The 14,476-nt window shown below is 36.1% G+C and overlaps 1 long non-coding RNA gene across 2 annotated transcripts in view; it reads left to right on the forward strand.

Annotated features, from left to right (window-relative positions):
- LOC104912707 overlaps window positions 1-14,252 on the forward strand; it is a 39,305-nt gene extending 25,053 nt beyond the window's left edge. Inside the window, exons 1-3 of one of the 2 annotated variants that reach the window (XR_004160904.1) lie at window positions 1,635-1,768; window positions 4,114-4,242; window positions 14,133-14,252. This is a non-coding gene — a long non-coding RNA (uncharacterized LOC104912707). Of the gene's footprint in view, window positions 1-1,634; window positions 1,769-4,113; window positions 4,243-14,132 lie in introns of those variants that run through there. The other variant, XR_004160903.1, reaches the window with a different exon arrangement.
- The last annotated feature ends 224 nt before the right edge of the window (window positions 14,253-14,476 follow it).

Genomic DNA, 14,476 nt, shown 5'->3' on the forward strand with positions numbered 1-14,476 from the left:
AAAGTTTCAGATTCTCTGGCACTTATGTTGTTTAGGACCTTGGTTTGCAAGTAAGCACCTAGCTTTGTGTTGATCAATATGATGGCTAAAATACTGCCAAAGGTAGCTAAAGGCAGCAAAACAAGAAATCACTCTTATTTTGGAAGAGGCGCAAGGTTTGCAGTGTCATTTGGCTCCAGAAAGTACTTCTACCATTCTGAGCTCTATTAACATATGTGAGTTATAACAGGTCAGGTCAGTATTTATCTTCAAAGAAAGGCCACCTGGGAGACTGCATTCATTTCTGGACATATTATCAGCAGACAAAAATATAAATGCAGAGGGAGTTCAGCAAAGAGTAGAAGTAACAATTAGAGACCTAGATATTCTGACTGATGTGGACTAAAAGCTATTTTTAGGCAGAGTTTTGTTAAATGATGGCAGAATAGAGAAGCTTGCTAAACAAGCAAGTATTTATGTGTACTGGCGTGCTAGCTTGCAGGTTTCCAAGCTGATTTAAAAACATTCCTGTCTGCAACATTTCATTTTGCTGAAAGATTCTCTAGCAGGTAGATCATAATTTATTTGAAAACAGGAACGTTTGGGAGGAAAGATAGATCATCTCCAAACTGAATGTGCATGTATAACGTATTAAGGATACCCAAAGCTGCCCATCATCTCCCTGACCCCATCTACACACAAGGTAGGGAAACTCACTTATGTACACAGATAATGATGTCATCAAGTCCCCCTTAACTTACCTCTTTGCTCAAGGGAGTGTTAAGTCAGAACAACACCTACCAGGAGCAACGTAATTTTTGGTGGTAGAATTTTCATCTACCTGCAAGAAATCACTAATTGCTGTACACAGCATGTTTTGCTGGTAGAAAATTAGTGTGAGTGATGTTTTCAATGCATTTTGCTGTATTAGCGGTCTGGACAGACCCAGTGAACGGATTCTCAGTCGTTTCTCCCAGTGAGCAACTCATGGCAATGCAGAATCCGAGAGTGATTTATTATGGTGATGCCGCAGCTCAAAAAGGATTTCTTCTACAGAAAAATATTCTTTTTGTTGTACTTTGGTTTGAAGTAAATACCTCCTTCTCCTTTTGCCTTTCTTTCTCCAGTGATGTTGCTTGATGTACCAGTGAGATATTAAATGTGTGATGTTTCCACTGCTTTGCTTGAGGCATGCTGAGAAAGAGAGAAATCATTAGTGAGTCCTCACAAAGTCCTAGCTGAAGAGACGTAATAGTCTGCCTTTTCCACTCTCCTTCATTCAAAAGTAGATCCAGACTTTGCTGGAGTAAATAGACAGATTTGTTGGCAGTAGTTTGCTTTTAGATGAGATAATTTACAAGATACAAACATTCAAAGGCAGTATTGTGAATAAAATTTTAGTCACAATGGAAACTTTATTAGTGAGTTCAGTGACCAGGATATGGCTTTTAAGATTTTTAGGCATTTCTGTTAGCGCTGATGTTATTTCTGCGTGTGGTTTATTGAAGTCAACAAATGGTATTGTTGCAAATGAGACTCAGTAATGCAGCTTATCTTAAGTCCATACTTATCTGTGTGTCACTCAGGGCCTTTTCTGTCACTTCAGTGTTGTGATCTTTATCTTTTTTTTTTTCTTTTTTGTTTGTAAGGAGAAAAGCAATTTATGAAACAGAGAGCAGAACGCTATTCTGGAGAATGAGATGTCTGATTTTTTTTTTTGTTCCAAGCTCTGCCAGAGTGACCTTGCACTGCCACTTTCTCTGTATTTCAGCATCCACAACTATAAAATGTGAGTAATGAGGGTATCAATGTATCATTTTTTTCTTGAGTAATGATGTTGCATGGTCATACTTCGTCCTTTATTTCTGTTTACTGTATAGTTTGAGATTTGCCAATAAAAAAAACCATGTATGTAGCTAATTACATTTCAGGATTCCCAATACCCAGTTTGTTGCTACTTATTTATTTGTATTTGTACAAAGGTGATATTAATCATTTGGAAACTATTACAGCCATATTAACTAAATGGAGAAAGCCAAATGTTTAGAAGATCTGTGGGTTGCAGATGCAAAAGGCAAGAGAATCATGTTCAAAGAGAAGGTATTCTACCAATCACTCATCCTCTAAAATCCTACATATGTATCACCCTTTCTGCCTTATAAAAGTCAAGGCAATAAATTTCATCTCCACTCTCTTTGAGCAGTTTGTTATACTTTCATTTTACTCTATTCTAATAGAGTAAACTTATATATTTATATATATTATAACCTAATAACTTATTACTGTTTCATACAGCTTGTTAATCCTTTCCTTCAACCAGACGTACCTAAGTAAGAGTCACTCCTAGAAGTTTTCCAATGCAGAAACTCTGCGCTTGTTTGAAATGGAAAACAAGTGACTAAAAACTCACAATGACTCTTATCTCTGATATTATGGATGTTAATTTAGAAAAAAGTTCCTGGTGTTAGCACAGTAATGAGATTGTACAGGTTCTGCCCCTCTGCTGTGAACTGCCTAATTCTTTCTTAGAAACTCTTGCTGATTAGACTCAGATCTGTAGAAATGCAAGCAGTATTTTTGTCTGGTGGAGAATATGTAGTCTGCGTGGTAACAAGTTCTGCTTAGATCCTTGCAGTGCTTTCCAAATGTATATGCCTCACTGGAAGTTTCAAGAGTTAAATATATTTCAGGATAATCTGTGCTGCAGTCATCAGGAAAAAAAAGAGGTTGCCTTTTCTTCCTACTGAAAAATGTGCTAGCATTGCTTTACCACTGGTTTTTATTCCAAAATGACACAAGTATTCTGAAATATACTAAAAACATCTCGTAGAATTTTCACGTGAAATTGTTATAGTGACATTTGTAAAATTCTTAGTGTGTGTGTTTGTGTGTGTATGTGTATATACATGGAAGTTTTGCTTCATCTTTGTTTCTTCGAGTTTCTTCTGGATGACTGTGGAGTTTAGTAGAAATATAATTCATGTCAACCTTAGAGTTAAGAAAGAGTATTTTAGATTTTGTGTGTGTGTGTGTGTGTGTGTGTGTGTGTGTGTGTGTGTATTTCTCTTTGAGTCTCTGTTGCACTTTCTGTGAAGAAAAACATATGTTTCTTGATAGGAGAAAATACAGGGGTTGTCCCTAGTATCCAAAAGAACTTGTGGCTTCTATCTCAATTGTTGGTGCAGCTTCTTGTGAAGGGATGCTGAATTTCTCATTGATTCCTATTTGGTGACCAGATACGTGGCTTGAGAAATAACACAGTCTGACACACTTTGGAAGCTTAAGATGGTCTTAAGTATTGCTATTTTGAAAGCTGCAAGAGCTATAAGGCATCTCAGTGGATCTCACACCAAGAAGCACAGAAGCTAAGCTTGTCTCAGCATATTTTATAACAGTGATATTTCTAATTTGGCTAAGTCTTACCTTTTCTTCTTGGCCATGTTAGTCAATGTTTAACAAAAAGGCTCTGACTTCAGTTATTCAATGACAGTTTGCCCCAGGCAATATGTGTGTCTTCCCATGAATAGCCATTTGTATTACATTTCTTAGAAGCAACTTTATAAGGCAGCCAGAGAGTCTTGGACGTCTTTGTGGGGTGCCATGCAATATCGATGTTTGCCATGTAAGTAAATGTTCAGTTTTTGAGACTTTTCTACTGATGTATACAGGTAGGCAAACTGCTGTTAGGTGCTGACAGTGACGTCACTACCATGCTGAAGGTTTGAACTATGAAGGAAGGTTACATTTCTGAAAAAATAAGGCAAACTTTGTTGCTTGGGCTGTAGGTGTGTGCTTTTAAGCAAGGGAAAAAGAACCCTGAAAAGGTGGTGATCCCTAGTGTGTATTTGGGCAGATTGCAGTCCCTGATGTCAGTGTGCTATCACCCCTAATAAACTGGTAGGATGTCTCGCATCCTACCACAAGGAATGTGAAGGACAGACTAAGGTTCAGTACTGAAGCCAAGAATGAAGCAAGGAGTACAATAGTCCATTCAGCCTTCAAAAACTTGTCAAGAAGGGCTAAACATTTTCTATATTGCTACACTATAAGCCAGGGATTCAAAAAATGTTCCTGAAGAAAATGTGGGAAGACATGATGAAGGAGACTGATGTAACTCTTTTTTTTACTTTCTAGACATTATGGGAAATCATTTTCAGTTGCTTTCAACTTGTTTTGGATTCAACTCATGATCTTAATGATGAAGGATGCCACAACCTGATAGCAGCCATCTGAGCCATCCAGATCTCTTGAGAGCCTGTTTCAGTAAGTTGGTCAATGTTCCCGTGTGATGCATACAAAACATATTTTACAATTTAAGTATTTCCTGCATTCATCATTTGAAACAAATTACAAGACACTCAAACAGTGAATAATTCATATTTCCCCAAAAGATGTTAGGATATTAAATAGCAGTAATAATGTTAGGTTTATTAAATTGTTACAGAGGGCTCTTTCTTATCTTTGGTACTGCTTCAAACTCTTTGCCCCTGTCAAATATTTTTTTCCATCTTTGATTTGATTGTAGAGTTGTTTTTGTGTGGTTTTGGCTTTTCAGAGTTGTGGTGATTTTTAGCTGTTGTTTTGGTTTTATTTTTCTCTTGCTTGCTACTTCTATTATGTTTAATGTTTACTGGGCAAATCTTTTCAGGTCAGACATTCCCCAGCTGGATCATCCAGTCACTGAATTCTGTAAAAGAAAATGGTTTTCAAGATCGGGTTTCTGTGTATTCTCTGTATTTGGGGACAAATGTGCAATTCTTCTCCCAAATCCACTTTGCCCTTCTGGCAAAGGTTGCATATTGCCTGAGTACCTGGCTTTGTAACGTATCGTCATATTTGTATAAATGGACATATCTCTCCTTCTACAGTGTTTTCTAAGAGATATAGAGAAGGGTTGAGGAACACAATTTTATGTGCAATACTTATTGGCAAAGTTAAAAGTTTGGTTATTGACTCTGTGAGAATAACAGCAAAAATGGTATAGCTGTTTCTTCCCGCTTGAGTTGTAGCAGGAAGATTTCAGGACACTCCATACAAAATTTCAAAATAGAGCAAGAATGCATCTGAAATGGAATTTGCCATTTGAGAAAGCTGCTTGTGTAGATATGATTGTGTAGACTGAGTTGTTGCAATCCGAAAGGAAAACTTCAACGTGATCAGGCAGTTGAATACTCTGGGGGAGGAAAGAGTTAAAATAGCTGCACTATATAAGGGTCGTATTACTCGCCTAACATCTGTGGAGATGAAGATAAAGCATTGTGAGCATGATAACAAGGATATTATGATGGTTAACATGACATTTATGTGGCAATGGAATGAGCAATTCTATAAGCCCTCAGGAAGACAAGGGTTGCTGAAACGTGACAAATTTATTAAAACCACTTCCTAACTACTTTTTTTTTTTTTCCATATTTTTTTCCTGCAATACCACAGAGGATTCTGTGGCACAACAATTGAAGGATAAGAATGGCTCCTGGCAGCAAGGTAGCAGAGCAGTCTGTCTGTTCTTGCATAAAGAAGGAGAAATAGGAGCTTGCCTGTCTCTGCAGAATATGGAGAACTTGTTCACAGAAGACGGAAGGTCCAAATTGATAGATACTGTCAAAAGGACCTTCAGAGATAAGGTTTAGTTCTCTGACTTGAGAAGATTAGTAGTTGTAGTAAGAGGCATATGAGAGGAGAAAAATAAATTTTCCTCTTGCTGAAGATGGATAGGAGGATAAGATTTACGTACAGGGAGATGGAAGAGGGGGAACAATCAGAATAAAGAAACAGTATGTCTTACCTCTAATGGAGATTTCTAAGTGAACATTTTGATATCCAGTTTCAAATAGTGAAAATATAAAGAAAACAAAAGTGGAAAATCTCATTTTGAACCCATCCTACCAAGAAATGCCTCTTGTGTTATACAAAAAAAAAAGAAAAAAAAAATTGTTCTGTTGGCTGGTGTTCTGAAGGCTGGTGTCTGTTCACTTTCTTGAGTAACTTTGGAAACAGATTAAATATTATATTTGTAGTGAGGATGAACTGCAGCCCAATATACAAAGGGAGCATGAATCAGCTGCTTCTCATCATCTCAGTCAATGCTTATACAGCTGCTGAATATGACATTCAAACAAACAGTAATTAATCCAATTAGAGTGAGCTTTGTTCTTACTGTTTCCCAGTCTACCTACAACACGTAGTATCCATCTGTGGATGAGAAGGTGACCTATGCAGACACTCCATGTACTGGAGGTAGTAAAAATTATGGTGCAATTTAAACCCTTTTTCAGAGAGGATAATTGCCTTAACTTGTAAGTGAAAGCAGGCACTGTGTGTCCTCAGCACAGTATAGAAAACTGTAGCAGTTAGGAAAACAAGGGCTTCTATCTACCACTGAAGCACGTTCAACCACTGCTGTGTAAAAGACTCATGCTAAGGCTGGCTTTCTGGGCTGGAAGGGGAAAACTGTAATTTAAGCCTCACTAAAGACCAAAAGTGGCATTCTCCATGTAAAGGAAATTATACAAAGTTTTTCTTCTAGGTTACAATGCAAAAAGAACATCTTATCCAATCTATAACTGAGACTTGAAATCCTTTGGAAAGATATCTGGGGTTTGTTTGTGTGTGTGTGTGTGTGTGTGTGTGTGTGTGTGTGTGTGTGTGTGTGTATACATAAAAGAAAATGTATGCTGTGATGTACAGGAATATGAGTTAACTGAAGTGATAATGCTCATTTCTAATGCTTTGCCTAAAAGTTCTGGTGACAGAATCTCTAGTGAAACTGAGAATATCAGAAATTTGCATCCCCAAAAATTAAAGAAAATACCTCAGTTTCAGCAAGCTTCATCCAGAGCAGCTATAATCTTGCATAATGGACTCGCTTAGGTCTTGCAAGATAGCAAAAATGTTGGTAAAGTCTCTAAATGAGATGACTGTGCCCAGACCAGTTCCCTCTCTAAGTAAATAGGAAATTTTCATAAGGAAATTGTTTTGTGGCTTTTGAAAGAAAACCCTTCTGATTCATGAGAAACTACATGCCAACATTAAAACTGTCAAAACAAAGTAGCTGTTTTTAGGGAAAGTTGGTATTTAAAATGTTACTACTTAAAACTTACTTGCTGCAGGATATGGCTTTAGCCACTGCTGATTAATGTCCTTTAGCAATACGACTTCAATAACACTCAAATGCTTTGCACCCATTGTCCGTACACAGATCTAATTCCTTTTGTAACTGGATGAAGTTACATTGCTATTTTTAGTGCTGGGCCCAGTTCTTAATGCTTTCCTAATTGTTCTCTGCCAAGCAGAAAGGAATTGTTTATTAAGAGAAAAAGTAAACAAAACAAGCTCAGAGATGATTTCTTTTTGTGATCTTGTAGAGGTGCTAGGAGGGGGCTGTTTGCTTGAGCGTCAAACGGTGAGCCAATACTGCTTCACTGCGAGTCTCTCAAACTCTCCATGTGACAGATCTCTTTTTCTTTTAGCAAAATTAAGATAATTACCAGCCTGAAATGACTGTGGGACTAATTAATTGTTTGTATAGTACTTTAGAATTGTAAAGGGCAGTAGTAGGTCCAGTATCGTAGGTACATTTTTTTTTTTTTTAAACAGATCCACTGTGAGCATTTCCTGCTGTTGTAAATGGGCAAGGAAGGCTGTTTTATTTCAGACTTTGCTGACTGATGTCACTGATTACCTCAGCATCAGCTGTAGTATCCTATAAAGAAACAAAACATACTCTTGCCTCTATCGCTTTCTTTTGGTGTACATTCACAGTCACAAGAGTGGTCTGACACACAGTGTGTCCTTCACTGAAGTTGCACACAAAAAATGTTTTCCACTTCAGTTTGAACCAAGGTGATTAAGTTCAGATTTCTGGAGTTTCCCATTTTCTAATGTAATTCAATCCATTTCCAGAACATAGCTCCGAAATTGTATCTCAGGAAGATTAGCTTAGGAGAGAATTTAAGACATATTTAAGAAACAATACATTTGTACTTGTTTATAATATATATTTGTGTTAAATAATATTAATACATAAAATACGGAGTTGATTACCTAGAAACTAATTCAGAATTGATGTTTTCAGGACTTCATCTGAATAAAGACAGCAGTGTACAAGTTGTACTGACAGGTATTTTTAATGTTTATATGCATTATAGATTCTTTGAGGTTTATCCTGAAATTTTCTATACTAGTATGCTTGCATACATTCATCTTCTCTAACACGGATGCTGCATAAATAAAAATATTAATAGAAAGAAGTAGCAGCCTCTTGACTGTAGTGAAGTCTGGGAGTAGATAAATTGTTAATTCAAATTAAATTGCTTTTATGAACTTCTTGTTCATTTATATTAATTGCTTGTACTGACCTGACCTAACCTACTTAGGTGGAACTGCAGAAATTACAGATGCTTCCATTTTATATGCAGAGAATGCACAGAGATTTACTTGCTTAAATGCTCTCGCAAATGCTGTCTACATAAAAATGAATAAAACTCATTGATATTGTGGTGCAATAAGAGTAGAAATGCCTTTGAAGTTTCTGTCAGGACTTGCATTTCATGGTGGAACAGACTGGAATAGTTTTGCCTTCCAACGGGAATGCCAATAATGGTAATTAATAATCTTCATCCTCTGTAAGATTTAAAAACAGAAAACAAATGCAGCTAAAATGGTAATAGAACTCCTTATGATTCTCAGGTTGAGAGTCCTCTGTCCATTTTTTGTGTAGCAGGGAAATTCTCACTGGAGACTTGTTGCTCGATTCCCTGGTGAACAATAAAGGTTTCTAAAAGGTTTATAGAACTTCCAAGTAAGTATACGTAAAGAAAGGTGAAGTGTTAGAAAAACTAATGGTGTGACAACTTAACACACAAGATTTATGGATCTTATTTCTGAGGCGTTTAGTCACATTGATGGCTACTTTGCCATAGGAAATATGGTGGGTTTTTTGTTTTGTTTTGTTTGTTTAAAAAAAAGACATTTTATTCAAATATATTAGGTAGAGCAGTCCAGGGATCTTTTGAGTTCCAGCTAACAGAATTCTCTGACTGAAGCAGGTCATGGTTTGTTAGTGAGGTTTTTCTGTTAGTAAAATAAATAAATAAAAATAAATAAATTACAAATAAAGATTATGTTGAGGTGCAAATGAAGCTGGTGCAGAACCACTATAGACTTTAGTAAGCAAAGTTCACATATTTAAATATATGCCCTCCTCTGTTCATATGAGTTAACAAGTTCTTTTTCTAGATTTCTCCAGTCAACTATTGATTTTTGGGTTCTGTGATGAAAGCATTGACACAACAGGGATAATTGTATGTTTTTCTGCCCTTGACTTGATGAACAACTTTTCACTGTTGTGTCCAGTTGCTAACACCTATCCTGAAACTTCAGACACCAGTATATTCTTATGAAGTCTCCAGAGACAAACACTACAGTACAAACTGTATTGCAGTACAAACACTATCTCTGATCGTTATCCTTGTTGCTTCTATACTTTCTGTAATGTGAATTCCTGATCAAGACTTGGATAATGGAAAACAAAATGTCAGAGAGTGCCTCTCAGTTCTGAAATGACATTTGGGTTGAATGAATGTGTTTGAAAGGGAGAGAGCTCCGCTGTGTTGTATCGTTGATGCATCAAACTGATCAGGTGAATACTAATCTTGTGATTACATCCCACCTCTACCTTTCCCCTGTATAATTCTCGACACGTTAATTAACTAACATTAATTATGTTAGTTAATCTGCTTTAACTAACAGATTAGTCAAGGCATGTAGTAGAAAGTGCAGTAAACCAAGCAGTCTAGCTCTTTTTCTTCAGCTAGCAATATTGGGAACTAACAAGTAGATGGCATTCTATCTCTATTTTTAAAATATGAAACAACAGTTAAGGATGTCACAGAGTGTATTCCTTTCATTTATTATGCTACTCTGTTAGTCTGAACAAAGAAAAAAATGTATTTCTTTAACTGCGATAGCCTCTGATTCTAAATAATCAATATAAATACTGCACTAAAGTTGATTCAAGACAAAATGATTTCATCTTTATGTTGAAATACTCTGGGTTTAAAAAATGTCTAACAAAAAATATCTCAGTGGTTGAGAAATGAAATACTAACTTTCTGAAAACCAAAGATATTTGAAGGCAATCAGTGGGTCTGCAAACTGAAAAGGAGCAAAAATGATTAATAATTTTTTAGCAATGCTGTTTCAAGTTCATAATCAAGGAAGGAATTTCCTGACTCAAATCTTGTACTAGGAAAAAGAGGAATTAAATCTGGAAGCAATGTGAGTAATTGAATCCAAGTGCCTTCAGGCATGCATGCCATGTGGTCCCATTCATTTATTGGTTAAATTTCACCTTACAGATTTCTCCTCAAATTTTCCCAGCTGCTCCAGCTTGTAACTTAATGATGTGCTGATTACCATCATTGCTGATATACCAAATTTTAACAGAGGACTTCTATATAACCAGGAAGTTTTAGACAACTAATCCCCAATCTTTTCTTACTTTAGAATAAAGTGGAACTTAAAAGGTGTGGTTCTTAGGTGGGAAATATGAAGATGAGTACTTAATCCCACCAAAAGTTGGAATCCGTGATGAAATTAACATGGCAATTACTCCACAAACCAAAAATGGCACATTCAGTGCCATCTCTAGCTGCTTGCTAGAGAAAGATGTGCTTCAAATGTAAGTCCTTGTTAATGCTGGCTTGAGCACTGAGGCTGCACCAGTCTCAGTGCCTGTTGCCATCCTCAGTTCATCACAATAAAAGCACAGTGAATAAATAGATGCAGATTCAACTTGCCCTGTTACTCCCAGTAAAATCTAGGTTCGGCCATTTTTTCTTCTTTAGGCTGTAAACGTGGCCTAGGGTAGCTGACCTTTTGTTAAGGTTCTGAACTGATTAAACCATCCGTGTGAGACTGAAATGTATAGTGCTTTTGAGTAATTATCTGTGAGACCATCTTTTATAACATAGCAAAGAGTTATGAGTGTGTGTGTATATATATGTAGTCTATTATATATATAATTGCTAATCTTTGATTTCTTTTTTTCATAGTCCAGATTTCCTCGATATTCTTTTCTGCTTGAGAATATATCTAAGATGACTGCAATTTAAGGAGCTTGTACTTCTTGCCTAAGGTCTTTCAAGAAGCTACGTCTCCTTAAGTGTCTGAATCGAGGTTGAAAATGCAATTTAATGAATAGTAATAATATCTAACAGGGAAGGAGGCTAAATGAGAAACAAATATGTATTTGAACTATAGGCTCATTAAAATTATATTAAAGCTATCTCTTGAGGAGAGATTGTCCATATTATACAGTGCTTTGTGGTTCTGATGATCATAAAACATCTGTGAATTTGGTAGGAAACCTTTTGCTCAGATAATAAAACAAGTGCTCCTAGGGATTTCAGAAATAATTTCTGTCCTCCTTTTCTCAAAAGGTTGTGATTTGTAGAGCAGCTGTAATATTGATGTTAAGGGAAAGGAGATGTGCAGTATCTGGTCTGTGAGATGGTATTGTGTTAATAAAGCAAGTAGGTTGACTTACTCAACCCTTCTGGTTAATGTATGAGTGCAGTGCAGAATGTTTGTTTTATCAAACGAGCTTCTAATATTATTAAATGCAGGACTTTTATGAGCTTTAGCAGCTGCACTGGCTCTGAAATATCCAATTCTTTGTTGTTTTATCAGAATTGGAGCCAGAGCTGGAGCACTGCACTCCCAGGTTCCATTGGCTCCAGCTTCAACGTACATGAAATGGGGAACTTACTGCTAGTGAACAAGGATGGAAATTAGTGTCAGTCTGGAAGATCCACAGCTTTTGCTACAGGGAAATGAAGAATTTTTTTAAAAGCAAGTTAATGAAATTAGTTAAAAATGCAAAGGGGAATTTAAAATTATATATAATTTAAAATCATATATTTAAATTGAGTCCTAGAGCTTGCGCCTATAAGTTAAGTTAATATTAAGACAAAAAATCTGAATTCTGTAATGATTTTTCTAGGATAAGCATGTTAAAATACTGCATAGCTATCAGAAACTTGAGACTATTTGGAGTAAGAAGTGCACTTGATCAGTGTGTGTCAGCATTCTGGCATTGCTACAAACACTGGCCAAACAAACTTGTAAAATTTTAGTGGATTATTTAATGTTAGCAGTAAGGAATTCTGGGTGGTGGAATGGTAATAAGTCACTGCAATTTCATTAAAATAACACTCTCATAGATTACTTCAGTAAATCTAAAAGATCATCAAGATAAATGAAGTAATTAATTAAAAAAAAAAATCCTGAAAGGCTACATCCCCAGTGATTCTAGCTATTGTACAAAGAGGTAATGGCTCTTAAATAAAAACATGCATAAGTTGAAGGATTCAGCTTACAGTGAAATATTGCTCTTTATTCAAATTCTTATCCCAGGTGTAGTAATTTCAGGGTTTATCAGTTTAATGTGATTTCATTTTCTTTTGCAATTATCAGCAACTTATAAACTTAATATTTATCATTATTTAAGACTGAAAAAGTGGTAGTAGAATATAATAAAGTTAGAAATAAAATCTTAACAATAACATCTGAGCTCATATCTGAATTGATTGTGTTAATAACAGTAGCGGTTGATATTTTTATATTTGGACAGTTTTTCAATATTGTAACTGAAATAGAACAAGTGCAGTTCAATATTTTGTGAACTCTAATAAGAAAATACATGAATATAATATTCGTGCTGTAGCAGTCGTGATTCAGATTATATTACTTTACTGCCTTGTCCTACATCTGCCTGTTATTATTTTGCCAAAGATGTGTTGCTTCAGAAATAGGACTATCATATTTACGTAGCCTTTTACAACTAAGTTTTTACTTCTAGCTTTGATAATAACTGTGAAGATTTCATACGTGTGCTCGACTTGCATTTAACATTTTAAAGCCAGGTTGCAGCTTACTCCCTATCTCTCCCATAACGTAACTTGCAGCTCTTTCTCTGAAATGCAAACTAAGTCTTGTTTTATCTTATCTGGGAAGACTACTTGCGTGCGCATGGTCACAGTTACCATGGCTGCCTTCATATATTTTTAATTTTTAAGCCATTGAAATGTGTTTCAGGCTTCCTTCGAGTAATGAAGGATGACTATGCAGAGATTATATCTTATCAAGTCCATAAAAAAATAACTTGACTATAGAACACTTACTCACTGAGATAGAAATGAAATCAAATAATATGAATCATGCAACTACACTATCAGTCTTATTCCTCATTACTGTCTGATTTCTAGGAATTTAAATACAAAAAACATTCTTCATAGAGCAGTCTACAGAAAATGTATAAAGGTCTCATTCAGCTCAATGTAAAAGCTTGCCAGTCAGTCTAGCTCAGTCTGCCTAAAACTGCCAGGACTTAAAAGATAGGCTACTTCTGGCCTGGTTGGTCACAAACCACTTAGATACCACTGACTGAAAATGGAAAGTCATGTTTGATTACTGGTCAATATTAGGACATCAAAATGAAATGTACTTGAAGTATTATCTGTTCTCTTAATAAATTTAGGAAGAAGAAGAGGAGGAAATTCCAATGAGATCGGAAAAATTAGTGATAAGCTATGAAAGGGAGAAATTGAAATCTTAATTTAGAACCTACCTTTGCTTTTCTTGTAACTTTGAGTGCTGCTGTCCATAGCCAGAAGGCAAAAACATCACCTACCCACGATTTCTACTGTCCAGTTTTACGCTCCTGACTGAAGGTGGTTGGATAAATGCATTAGTATACTGTGTACTGAAGTAAATGGTGATAAAATACGCTGAGAAGGAAAACTTACTACCTTATTTCCAGTGGTGAAGTCATGTAATTGCATGCTTCCCACACCAAAACTGGCTGAGGTCTGGTTTGCCGGGACACAGACTGCAAAAGCAAATACTAATTTTCTGCATTATAGCAGTTTCCTGAAAATAAAATGTAACTTCTGAATTATTATTTATTTATTTATTATTTTTTTTTTTTTTTTGCAGAAATTCTTTTGATGTCATCATTGGTTTTTACTAATGTACAGATCTTTAAATGTGTGAAACTGAGGGAAGCTTACAGAGAGAAGAGTCGCTCCTGTGTGGCCTGATAAACGTGTTGTCTATTATTTTAATTCTACAACATTATCTATTTTGATTAGGTATTGAGAGGAAATTCTGTACTCAGAGAGTGGTGAGGCCCTGGCACTGCTGCCCAGAGAGCTTTGGGTGGCTCATCCCCGGAGGTGTCCAAGGACATGGATGGGCCCTGGGCAGCCTGAACAGGTAGGGAGTGTCACTGCCAAACAGACGTTGGTTCTAAATGGTCCCTTTCAACCCGAAGCATTCTATGATTCTACAAATGCACGGGCTTTTAAAAATATTTAATTATGAACTAACACCCCTTCCATCATATATTTGCTTCGTGGTAAAGTTAGTAACTCTACAAACTGGGAAGGTAACTCAGTCCTTGATTACATTAGTTATAATGTAATTTCCTGTTGAA

The sequence above is a fragment of the Meleagris gallopavo genome, chromosome 11 (genome assembly GCF_000146605.3).
Source record: "Meleagris gallopavo isolate NT-WF06-2002-E0010 breed Aviagen turkey brand Nicholas breeding stock chromosome 11, Turkey_5.1, whole genome shotgun sequence".
NCBI classification, from domain to species: domain Eukaryota; kingdom Metazoa; phylum Chordata; class Aves; order Galliformes; family Phasianidae; genus Meleagris; species Meleagris gallopavo.